Source organism: Sus scrofa, chromosome 8 (genome assembly GCF_000003025.6).
Source record: "Sus scrofa isolate TJ Tabasco breed Duroc chromosome 8, Sscrofa11.1, whole genome shotgun sequence".
Classification (NCBI taxonomy): Eukaryota; Metazoa; Chordata; class Mammalia; order Artiodactyla; family Suidae; genus Sus; species Sus scrofa.
The window spans coordinates 116567693-116580400 of NC_010450.4; the positions used below are offsets into that span (position 1 = coordinate 116567693).

Sequence of the window (12708 nt, forward strand, 5' to 3'; positions counted from 1 at the left end):
ACCCTGTCAGGGTTATGTTAGAGCCATATGGTTTTCCAGTTCTGAGTCTATGTACTGTGCAAATGGAAGGTCCCAACAGACAGCCCACCTGGGGTGGTGGTGGTGAGAATGGGGTGTGTTCAGTGCCACTTGCTGTTACTTGCTGATCATCACTATGCTTATTAGTAACGTTTTGTTTAAATCATTCCACATATACAATATCTCTCTAGTCTAGGGATATAAAAAAGAACTTTAACTTTCTTGAAAGCTTGGTTGGCAATTATTTTGTATGGATCCCCTTTAAATGTACTAAAAAACCCTTATTAAGTTACTAGAACAGTAAAAATATAAAACTAAAAAATGCAAAACAGATCTTTGTGGAAGAATTTTCTAAAAATCTTTGCAGAGGAGAAAAAAGACATCTGGCCTACAGTATGAGGTATAACAGGAGTGAATCTGTTGAAGAGGAAATATGAGAAGGATTAGACATTTATTTTGTGCCCCATTAATCTCGTGAGTGTCCATGTAATACAGGTGAGTAAATTCTTCTCTGAGCTATCTGAAATGACAAGGGCTTTTCAGAATAAATGCTGTTTCTACATTTCATAGGCTAGAAGTATATTCAGAATGCATATAGCACAAATCTCAGGCACCTGGCAGAGTGGCGGGGTGGGGGAAGGGGGACAGGAGATGCATGCAGTGGCCAAATTTAGGGTGAAAGAGACGTCGTCCCTGTTCATATCTGAGGGAAAAAAACCCAAGGCACTTGAAGACAAGGAAAAAGTCCTATTAGGGCTAGAAGACTTCTATCTTGGCCTTTTCTTTTTTACAGATAATTCTAAGAGAGGTTAAGAAACCGACCCAAGTTTCATAATTACTTGTGATACAGCCATTCAACTTCACGTATTTACCACATCATGGGTGCAACTACCATTTTGGACCTTCCAATCATCACCTCTGGTCCTGACATCATTTATGAGGTCTACTTCCTTTGTGTTTACTTTTAAGGCAGTCTTTGATGTTAATCTGAAAACTACTGGAGTTCCCGTCGTGGCGCAGTGGTTAACGAATCCGACTAGGAACCATGAGGTTGCGGGTTTGGTCCCTGCCCTTGCTCAGTGGGTTAACGATCCAGCATTGCCATGAGCTGTGGTGTAGGTTGCAGATGCGGCCTGGATCTCGCATTGCTATGGCTCTGGCGTAGGCCAGCGGCTACAGCTCCGATTAGACCCCTAGCCTGGGAACCTCCATATGCCACGGAAGCAGCCCAAAGAAATAGCAAAAAGACAAAAAAAAAAAAAAAAAAAAAAAAAAAGAAAAGAAAACTATTCCACTTGCTTTAAATCAGCTTTTCTCAGCCTTTAATGTGAAGATGTCGATTCACTTGGCCTGAGAGATGGTGGTTTGTACAGGTTCCCAGGTGATGTTGATGATGCTTGTTTGTGAGCCAAGCTTTGAATCTCAAGGAATTAGGTCATTAGGGTATCAAAATTGACCCTAAAATACCAGTGGAAATTACCAGGAAATGAGTAGTAGTTATAAATGCCAAATGAATTTTACGTTCCTAGGTTACTCAAAGACTTCTTCATCTACTCAAGAAATATTTATCAAGAACTTAAAACAGGTTAGGCATTGTTCTAGGAAGTGAAAAGATAATTTTTTTTAGTCTCATTTCTATTATCATAATAAAACAAAGTGCCAAATTTGTACTTACTAAGAAGAAGCCTTTTTTTTTTTTTTTTTTTAAGGGCTGCATGTGTGGCACATGGAAGTTCCCAGGCTAGGGGTCGAATCAGAGCTGCAGCTGCCAGCCTGCACCATAGCCACAGTAATGCCAGATCTGAGCCAAGTCTGAGATCTACACCGCTGCTTACGGCAACACTGGATCCTTGACCCACTAGCAAGGCCAGGGATCAAACCTGCGTCCTCATGCATACTAGTCAGGTTCTTAACTTGCTGAGCCACAATGGGAACTCCTAGAAGTCACTTTTGATATGTCCAAGCAGAGTTGCTTTTTAATGCACTTTGGACATAGATTATACATACATATATATATAGAAACACATTTTCCAGGAATAGACTTCTTACTCAGTATAGTATTCAAGTTCCTAAAACTTAGAAATACTTTTGGAGTCTCCTTTCAGTGACATTTTACTCCAAAATAAAATATTTTACCATTGAACAAATGGAAACATATATTTACTTCTAGTCCCTGAGGAAAACCAGCTTATATTGTGTGGTACTTGAACTTGTTAAATGTGCACAGGATGCTTCATGTGACACTTGTACTAGGATCACTTGATTTGCTCCCACAGCTGCCCCATGTGGTCTTATGTGACATAACCAGGGTCAGGTTGACCTGCTAGATGACTAACATTGCCGAGTGCCAGCCAGAAAGGGCAAACTGAATTATTTGGTACTGCCATCCCTCATTGCAACATTGCAAGGGCCACCACCTTAATGTTTATTAATCCAATGAGATGCTCACTTTATAATTAGCCTGGGAGCTACATCAAAGGTCTAATTGTATCTCTGACAGCAAGAGAGTAAGCCTTGCTGAGCCTTGAAACTCTCTTAACACATCCTTAGGAGCTACAGCTTTGTAGCTATCGGTTGGTGGCTGTGAGAGTTAAAAAAAAAAAAAAAAAAAAAAAAAAAAAAAGCAGTCATGCTATTGCAACAGTGATTGCCTCAGCCTCTCCTTTCAGTTAATGAAGTGTTGAAAGTTCAAGACCTAAGTTATTTGCGGAACTAACAAGACCCAACAGAATACTTGCTAGAATGAAGGCTTTAGGATTTAAAGCTTATGCACAATATGCCATCAGGACTGCTTTTTGGATGCATTTACTAGTTCACTATAATTTATTTATTCTTGCATATTTTTGGATCACATAAAGTGCAGGCTACTTGCAAGCAAAGATAGTGCCTCCTGTTTCTCCACTGTGCTGATATACAGCCTTGTTCGTTATAAGTGACCAGAACTGCTTGGTGAGTAATAGCAGGATGCAATCTGCATACTTATCTTCTTCTATTATTTATGTATTTTATTAGCATCAAAATTTCTGCTCTTCCAAAGAGAAATTCTTGGCCCCCTTCTCGCCTTCTTAATGGCTGGAGTAGACAATTAAAGCAGTCCCTCAAAGAAGTTTGGATGAATTCCCATGATTCCATAATTGACTTTTCTAGAAAAACAAAGGGGTGAAGATTATCTAAAATGTTCCATTCTCTTCCAGGATATTTCAGTGCTGGATGTGGGTACTGTGACAATAGAAAGAGGCACTAAGGGACTGAACTCTTTTCAGCACTGGTTTCAGGAGAAAAGTTTACTCTTCATTTTCCCCTGAATCATACATATTCTATGGGACTCAAGAAGTAATATATCTGGGAGTTCCCATTATGGCACAGTGGAAACGAATCTGACTAGGAACCATGAGGTTTCAGGTTCGATCCCTGGCCCCCCTCAGTGGGTAAAGGGTCCGGCGTTGCCGTGAGCTGTGGTATAGTTTACAGTCGTGGCTTGAATCTGCCGTTGCTGTCACTGTGGTGTAGGCGGGCAGCTGTAGGTCCGATTAGACCCCTAGCCTGGGAATCTCCTTATGCCGTGGGTGTGGCCTTAAAAAAGACAAAAGACAAAAATAAATAAATAAATAATATATCTGGATATAACTTTGTAAAGTTTTTCCTGTAAAAACTCCATCATTTCATGTACCTTATACGATGATAGAACTAGGATGGTAAAGCAGTCTTTAAGGAATATTACCCATTGACTATCCTGGCTATAGTGTAAATGAGTGTGAATATAGAACCAAGCCTACAGTATTACAAGATGTGTTTTATTCTGACCACCCCTGGACACGACTGCTTGTTGTATAAACATGGCAGGTTAAAAAGAGCAAGAGCAATCCCCGGTGTTCACAGAGCATCACTGGAGGCCAGCTACTGTGCCAACAGCTTTACATGCAGTGACTCATTTAATCTTCAAGATAATGCTATAAAGTTGGTATCATTTTTTACCCACTTTACAGATGGGGAAACAAAGATGCAGAAAGGTGTTAACACATATTACCAAAGATTTTCAACTAGTACACATAAAAATGGACTCAAGCCCAGACTTACCTGACTCTAGAGCCCTTCTTCTAACCCCCCATATACTGCGTGACCCTTCTAAACTAAGCTTCCTCTAAGTGACAAATAGAAATAAAAGTGTTGCCTGTACCAGAATCACACTGTAAAGGTGAAAACCAAAAAATAAATGCTCTCATCAACTTGGCATATACAGTTTTTCTAATCTTGTAAATATTATTTTCACATCTTAAGGGGTTTTTTAATACCAGAATAGGCTGAGGAGTAACACGGATTTAACACAGTTTCATAGGGACAGTCTACAGCAGAGGTGAAGGGAGAATTTATATTTATTGTGACCCCCAAAGTTACATTCAATTTAGTAGACTTTGCTGCATGCATGCCTTAAATTATTTAGAGAGCAATTAAATACAAGTCTCTTCTCCCATCAATAGCCATGGGGATTTTGAAGGGATAAACCCTACTCCCATCCTGGTTATAATCCAACTTCTCCTTGTGCTTCATGACTTTACATAGTTGAATCAAAATGTAGATACAATTGTTAATTCTATATACTTGGCACTGTAAGCATCTCTCCTTCTTCCTGCAGAGGCTTATGATTTGCAGAGAATTTTATGTACTTAATGCTGATGTGCATCAGGCAAACGTGTCATCATTGTTGAACATTTTCTTTTCCCTCTCTCTCTCTGTTAGTGTATCTGAAATGACCATCTTGTTATATATAACTCATTTTTCTTCCTTCCTTTCTTCTTCCTTTCTTTCCCTCTTTCCCTTCCTCCCTCCTTCCCTTTTCCCCTTCTCCCTTATTTCTCTCTCTTTCATTAAGATAAATTTTGAAAAGTGATCAAAGGAAAAGAATATTTCTGCAGTTCTTGAAACCACTTGCCAAATTAGTTACCCAGAATGCTGTACCAATTTATGCTGAAATCAGCAACATATAGGAGCTCCATTTCATTTTATCCTTACCAGAACTGTTCATTGTAAATTTTTTTTTTTTTTTTTTTTTGTCTTTTGTCTTTTTAGGACTGCACCTGTGGCATATGGAGGCTCCCAGGCTATGGGTCAAATAGGAGCTGTAGCTGCCGGCCTATGCCACAATTACAGCATCTTGGGATCTGAGCTGCATCTGCGACTCATACCACAGCTCACAGCAATGCTGGAACCTCAACCCACCGAGCAAGGCCAGGGGTTGAACTTGTGTCCTCATGGTTACCAATCAGGTTTGCCAACCACTGAGCCACAATGGGAACTCCTGTTCATTACAATTTTAAACTTAAAGTAGTGATAGAGGGCTTCCTCATTAGGAAAGACAGTCCACCTTTTGGAGGGTTCCTTTTATACCATTAGAGCAGTTAATTTTTTTTTTTTTCTTTTTGCCTTTTCTAGGGCCTCTCCCTCGGCATATGGAGGTTTCCACACTAGGGGTCTAATCGGAGCTGTAGCCACCAGCAACAGCCACAGCAACGCAGGATCCGAGCTGCTTCTGCGACCTACACCACAGCTCATGGCAATGCCAGATCCTTAACCCACTGAGCAAGGCCAGGGTTCGAACCCTCAACCTCATGGTTCCTAATCAGATTCGTTAACCACTGCACCATGACAGGAACTCTGTTAATTTTTTGATAATTTAAAAAAATGCTCAATAGACCAGCAAAATCAGTTTATTCTCCACCAACCTTATCTGTCTAAGAGAGCTGAATCATACAGTTCTATATGTCAAATTATTCCTCCTTGTTTGTCCACTCAAGACTTTACACTGCTACCTCAGTGTAGGAGAAGAAATTCCCTTGATAGCTTTTTTAACACCACAGGCTGAACTTGCACTTAGAGGTTCCCATTTTCTTTCTCTCGATGTTACCCAATAGATACCACAAAATAACTGGCTGTAGAGAATTCTTGTGACTCTAATTACAAGAAGGGGACTAACCTCCAAAGAACCTGGTATTCTCGTGTATGAGTTAATTATCAACTAATACTGATTCAGTTTCACACGTTTCCCCTTTGATAAAGTTCTAGGCGAGGAGGAGGATGGATAAGAGTTAAACATGACTGAAAACTCATTTTTTGTAAACAGTGTTAAACAGCTATTTATTCAAAGGTTATATGGGAGTAAGGTTTTGTTTCAATTTTGAGAAACTTTTTTTCTTTGGCCACACTCATGGCATATGGAAGTTCCCGGGCCAGGGACCAAACCTGTGCCACAGTAGTGACCCGAGCCACAGCAGTGACAATGCTGGATCCTCAATGCCCTGCACCATAAAGGAGCTTTAGGAAATTTTTGTATTTTGAAAAAATGTTGAACCTACAGTCAGATGGCAAGAATAATACCACGAGCAACTGAAGATTCTGTATCTATGTTCACTGTCAGTATTTTGCCACATTTACTCTTTCTCCTTTTCTTTCTTTTTCTGCCGATCTGCCTGTCTGCCTGTCTGCCTTCCTTCCTTCCTCCCTTCCTCCCTCCCTCCCTCCCTCCCTTCCTTTTCTTTTTTTCCTTTTAGAGCTGCACCTACAGTGTATGGAAGTTCCGATCTGCATCTGTGACCCACACTGTGATTGTGGCAATGCCAGATCCTTAATCCACTGAGCAAGGCCAGGGATGGAACCCACATCCTCATGGATGCTATGTTGGGTTCTTAACCCACTGAGCCACACGGGAACTCTTGTCTCTTTTTCTTTATGTACCATTTTTTTTTTTTTCCCGTCTTGAACCAGGAGAGAATAAGTTGTGTCTTGTCACTTTACCAACCTCCAAATACTTTAGCATGTATCTCCTAATAATAGGACATTCTTCTACCAACCACAAAATTATCACCATTCAGAAAATTTATCATTGACATAATATTGTTGTCTAATATATAATTCATACCCAGGGGGCTCAGTCTTTAAGGCATTAGACTGCTGTGTACCCCTCTGCCTGGCAAAGTGATAAAGCTATCTTTTTCTCCTTTAAAAAATAATAATATATAACTCATACCCAAATTATTTCATTATTGTCCCAGTTGCTTTATACTTAAAAAAATTCTAGGATTTTCCCAAGAATCATATATTTTCTTTACTTTTAATCTAGAACATTTTCTCAGTCTTTTTTTTTTTTTAATTCTTTCATGACATAGAATTTTTAAAGTTTCCAGGTCGCTTTTCACTCTATCTTTTGGAATATAGAAGCAGTCTATTTGACTGTCATATCAATCTACTTTTTTAAAAAAAAATTGCTATATATTGGAGTAAAGTAGATTTTCAATGTGTTAGTTTCAGCTGTACAGCAATGTGGTTCAGTTATACATGTACATAATCCATTCTTTTTCAGATTCTTTTCCCATATAGGTTATTAGAGAATATTGAGTAGAGTTCCCTGTGCTATAAGCAGGTCCTGTTGATTATCTATTTGATACATAGTAGTGTGGATATGTTAATCCCAACCTCCCAATATATCCATCTACTTTTGACATCATTTCTGTGTACCTTTCTTTAGTGTCTTCCCCTGGACCCCTATGTCTCTGTATTGTCCACTCCTTTATCTCGAAAGTCCCTTTCTTGTCTTTCATCAATTTGGAGGCCTTTTTATTTGTTTGTTTTACACTTATTTTGCCCCATCCTTTTCTTTTTTTTTTATAATTTATTTTATTTTATTTTTTTTATTTTTGCTATTTCTTTGGGCCACTCCTGCGGCATATGGAGGTTCCCAGGCTAGGGGTTTAATTGGAGCTGTAGCTGCCGGCCTACACCAGAGCCACAGCAACGCGGGATCCGAGCCGAGTCTGCAACCTACACCACAGCTCATGGCGATGCTGGATCGTTAACCCACTGAGCAAGGGCAGGGACCGAACCCTCAATCTCATGGTTCCTAGTTGGATTCGTTAACCACTGCGCCACAACGGGAACTCCCCCATCCTTTTCTTAACCAACTTTTCCCCTTCTCTGTAGGCACTTGTCTGTTTCCTTGAGATAATACTATTTTTAAACCCTGTAATTGGTTTGGTATTATTTGTCTTCTGACTCTCTGGCATCTCCCTTTAAGACTATGTGCTCCTGGAAAAGACAACTCTTTGTTTTATAAATACTTTCTAAAAGATTTTAATTTAGATCCTCCTTTAAGAACTGCACTTGCTCTCTCTCTTCTCTGCGCTCTCTTTCCTTCATGTGGCTCTTAATCAAAGTCCTCAAAGAACTAGACGTTTACTTTCATTTAAATAGAGTATCATACACCATCCTTAACTCTTTGGTAGAAAAAAATCATTTTGTCATATTTCGGGTTCAAAATTCATGAGATTCTATTTTTGTTAACACGAACCTTGATTTAAAGTTTAAAAGAAGGAAAACCAGCTTAACATACCTAAGCACACATACCTTTTGAAAAATGGCTGTTAAAAAATTGCATCCTGGAGTCCCACTGTGGCACAATGGGATCAGGGGTGTCTTGGGAGCACTGGGATGTAGGTTCAATCTCTTGCCCAGCACAGTGGGTTAAGGATCCGGTGTCGCCAAAGCCACATCATACATCGCAAATGCGGCTCGGATCTCATTCTGGCCTGGGAATTCCATATGTCACGGAGCAGCCAAAAAGGGGGAAAAATTGCATTCTGATAAGTTCAAGGTAGTTAAATACAGTCTCATTTGTCAGACCTAGAGGGGCCTCAGAGATAATTAATCTACTCCCCTCAGTCTTCAGACAAGGAAATTGAGAGAGCCCAAATCATTTAAGGTCATGATCAGTCAGTAGCAGAGACAGCCACCATAACATGATTCTCAGTTCGAAATGATGCCTTTTGCTCTCATTGTGTTCAATTTAATGTTTTCCTAGAAACAGCATTCAGTTATATAACAGAAATCATTGCAGAACATTTGGAAATGTTTGACAATGAAAGGTTAAGAGGGCCAGTCACAACCTCATTAGCTGTATCCTTTGACTGCTTTAAAAATACAGTCTTGCTTTCATGGCTATAGCTACAGATTTAAACTTTATTGAATTGTTGCTTTGTACCAGGCACTGCTCTCTAAGTATTTACGTATATCCATTCACTTAATATTTAAAAGATCCCTTAAAATTGGCTTATTATTATCACCCCCAATTTACAAATGCAAAAACTGAGGCACAGAGAGTTTCACTAACTTGTCAAAGGTTATTTACTGATTGTGTCAAAGGTTACTTGGTGATTGTGATGGGTTGCGAACTCATTCAGTATGTTTCCAGGATTATGCATTTAACTGCTACGATATACTGCCTTTCTTTGTCTTAAGGCATACATGTGTTTGATGATTTATTACTGTCACCCAGTCAGTGAAGGAAATGGCAAGAGCTATCCCAAACTATCTTTGCCTCAAATTGGGATTTCCTCAATATCACAAATGTACAGTATTTGCCATTCTAAGAGGATTGCTGGTGAAATTCCTGGTGAGGTAAGACAGGGATTTGTCTATAGTCACACTGATTTGTCATACTGCTCTTCTTGCCCATGTGAATTAGCAGTATTGCTGTCTATATTTTGTGTTCTATCATCCCTGATTATGGAATTGCTTTATTCCTTACGCAGTACCAACTCACTTGACTGTGCTAGAGACCAGATATTTATAACTACTTAATACTCTCCTTTTATTTATTCATTTTTTGTCTTTTTGTCTTTTTAGGGGCTCACTTGTGGCATATGGAGATTCCCAAGTTAGGGGTCAAATCGAAGCTATAGCTGCTGGCCTATGCCACAGACATAGCAACACAGGGTCTGGGCCGCATATGCAATCTACACCACAGCTCAAGGCAACGCCAGACCCTTAACCCCCTGAGCAAGGCCAGGGATAGAACCCGAGTCCTCATGGATAGTAGTTGGGTTCGTTAACCACTGAGCCACAATAGGAATTCCAACACTTTCCTTTTAAAAATGGAAAATAACACTAAACTCTGCATGTATGGATAATTCAATCATTTTCATCAAAGTAGTAACAATGTCAGTATGGCTATTACCATAAAAATTTATTTTAAAGGTTATTAAGACTAGAAATAACTTAAAGCCAATGACTATGTAGACAACAGAAAATAGAGTTTTCGGTCAAGAGTATGATGTCTGAACTAAATTATCAGTTGGGCTTGACCTAACAACAGAATACATTTGGAGCTGATGGCTTAAGTCCTGAATGTTTCAGACATCTCTGGAAAGATGAACTCTAGTCTATTATACTTGTTGAATAATGTATTTCACCACAGTGATCCTTTGTTAAATTTAAGGCAAGCAGGAAATGATACTTAAAAAGTTGGAAGAACTGGGCTGAATTTCACAAGGTCGTGCTTCTGTCTGCCTCCTTAGCTACGTGCTAACTCACAGATGAAGGATACCTCAAGATGAGAAGAGACACGGGGCCTCCTGAGACTGGCTAGGAACCTGAAGCCTCACCTTGAGCTAGGTTTGACACTAACACATAATTTTTCCCAGCAATCTGGGGAATGAGAATGGTCACTAACAGCTTGGAATGACTACTAATACAAAAGCCACTGGCATCTCTAATAAAATTCCCCCTGCTGTTTTGGGGGATGGCCTACACAGCAGGTAATTACAGCTGCTAGGCCAGAATGTAAGTCAGCCAAGACTTTATCTCAATAGCATGTCTTGCGTGAAAAATGAAGTGTAAGAGTCAAGCTCAGGAAGAGTTCATGGCTGAGCAAGTTTCTGGAAAAAAAGACTTGAATAGAAAGAGGAAAAAAGAGTAATAGCAGAGGAGAATGCCAGATGTAACCTTCTGTTTTGGTCTGGACATGATTAAAATTCCAAAATCTTATACCCCATATCCATCATAAATTCAGGAGGGAATCTTATATACCATTCTAAACATGTAAGGTAGTGCCACATTTTGTCGAGAGGACTTACTGTCAAAGAGCATCAAAGTGCGTGTTTGTTATCTGTGGCAAAGCCCAGGGATAGAGTCTAATACAAATATTAAGCAGTTCACTAAATTCCAGTGAGCAGTGGTTTCAAGTCAGCAGGAACTGCTTTTCAAGGGACAGGTGATAAAGAAGATAGCAATATTGGGACCTAATAAAACTGACAAAATTTCACGCAGCAAAGGAAACCATTAAAAAAAACAAACACAAAAACAAAAACAAAAGACAACTTACAGAATGGGAGAAAACAGTTTCAAATGATGCAACTGACAAGGGCTTAATCTCTAAAATATACAAACAACTTATACAAATCAACAGTAAAAAAGCAAACAACCCAGTGGAAAAAATGGGCAAAAGACCTGAATAGGCATTTCTTCAAAGAAGATAAACAGATGGCCAACAAGCACATGAAAAAATGCTCAACATCACTGATTATTAGAGAAATGCAAATCAAAACTACTATGAGGTACTACCTCTCACCAGTCAAAATGGCCATCATTAATAAGTCCACAAATAACAAATGCTGGAGGGGGTGTGGGGAAAAGGGAACCTTCCTGCACTGTTGGGGGGGATGTAAGCTGGTATAGTCACTATGGAAAACAGTATGGAGGTACCTTAGAAAACTTTACATAGAACTACCATATGATCCAGCAATCCCATTCTTGGGCATACATCCAGACAAAACTTTCCTTGAAAAAGACACATGCACCCATATGTTCATTGCATCATTATTCACAATAGCCAAGCCATGGAAACAACCTAAATGTCCGTTGACAGATGAATGGATTGGGAAGATGTAGTATATATAGACAATGGAATACTACTCAGCCATAAAAAAGAACAAAATGATGCCGTTTGCGGCAATAGGGATGGAACTAGAGACTCTCATTCTGAGTGAAGTAAGTCAGAAAGAGAAGGACAAATACCATATGATATAACTTATATACGGCACAAATGAACCTTTCCACAGAAAAGAAAAGTATGGACATGGAGAACAGACTTGTTGCCAAGGATGAGGGGGAGGGAGTGGGATGGAGTGGGAATTTGGGGTTAGTATATGCAAACTATTGCCTTTGGAATGGATTAGCAATGAGATCCTGCTGTGTAGGACTGAGAACTATGTCTAGTCACTTATGATGGAGCATGATAATGTGAGAAAAATGCGAGAATGTGTCTATGTATGTGTAACTGGGTCACCTTGCTGTATGTAGAAAACTGACAGAACACTGTAAACCAGCTATAATGGAAAAAATAAAAGTCATTATAAATGAAAAAAAAAAAAAGAGGACAGCAATAAAATCCTTTCCGAGGAAGAGGTAGGCAAAGGCTAAAATTTAAAGGGTGATATGTGTTTAAAGGGTGATAAGTGTTATGTTAGGGGTCTGATCAGGGGGTCTTGGGAACATAGGGGGAAATTACCACCAGAATAAAAACTCTATATATTAGTTATAGAAAGGAAAATATAGATTGAGATAGAAAAAGTGAATATAAAGTATACGTGAAGCAGTTTTATTTAAAATGGGATGAAAGGAGTTCCCATCATTGCTCAGTAGTAACAAACCTGACTAATAATCATGAGAATGAAGGTTTGAGGATTAGTTGGCCTTCCTCAGTGGGTTAAGGATATGGCATTGCCATGAGCTGTGGTGTAGGTTGCAGACCCAGCTCAGATATGGTGTTGGCCTGCAGCTGCAGCTCTGATTTGACTCCAAGCCTGGGAATGTCCATATGCTGCACATGCAGCCCTAAAAAGCAAAATAAGATAAGATAAAATA

The 12708-nt window shown here is 39.4% G+C and overlaps 1 long non-coding RNA gene across 1 annotated transcript in view; it reads left to right on the forward strand.

The window, feature by feature from the left end:
• Positions 2695–12708, forward strand: part of LOC110262179 — a 77447-nt gene continuing 67433 nt past the window's right edge. Inside the window, exon 1 of the long non-coding RNA XR_002346847.1 lies at positions 2695–2967. This is a non-coding gene — a long non-coding RNA (uncharacterized LOC110262179). The remainder of the gene's footprint in view (positions 2968–12708) is intronic.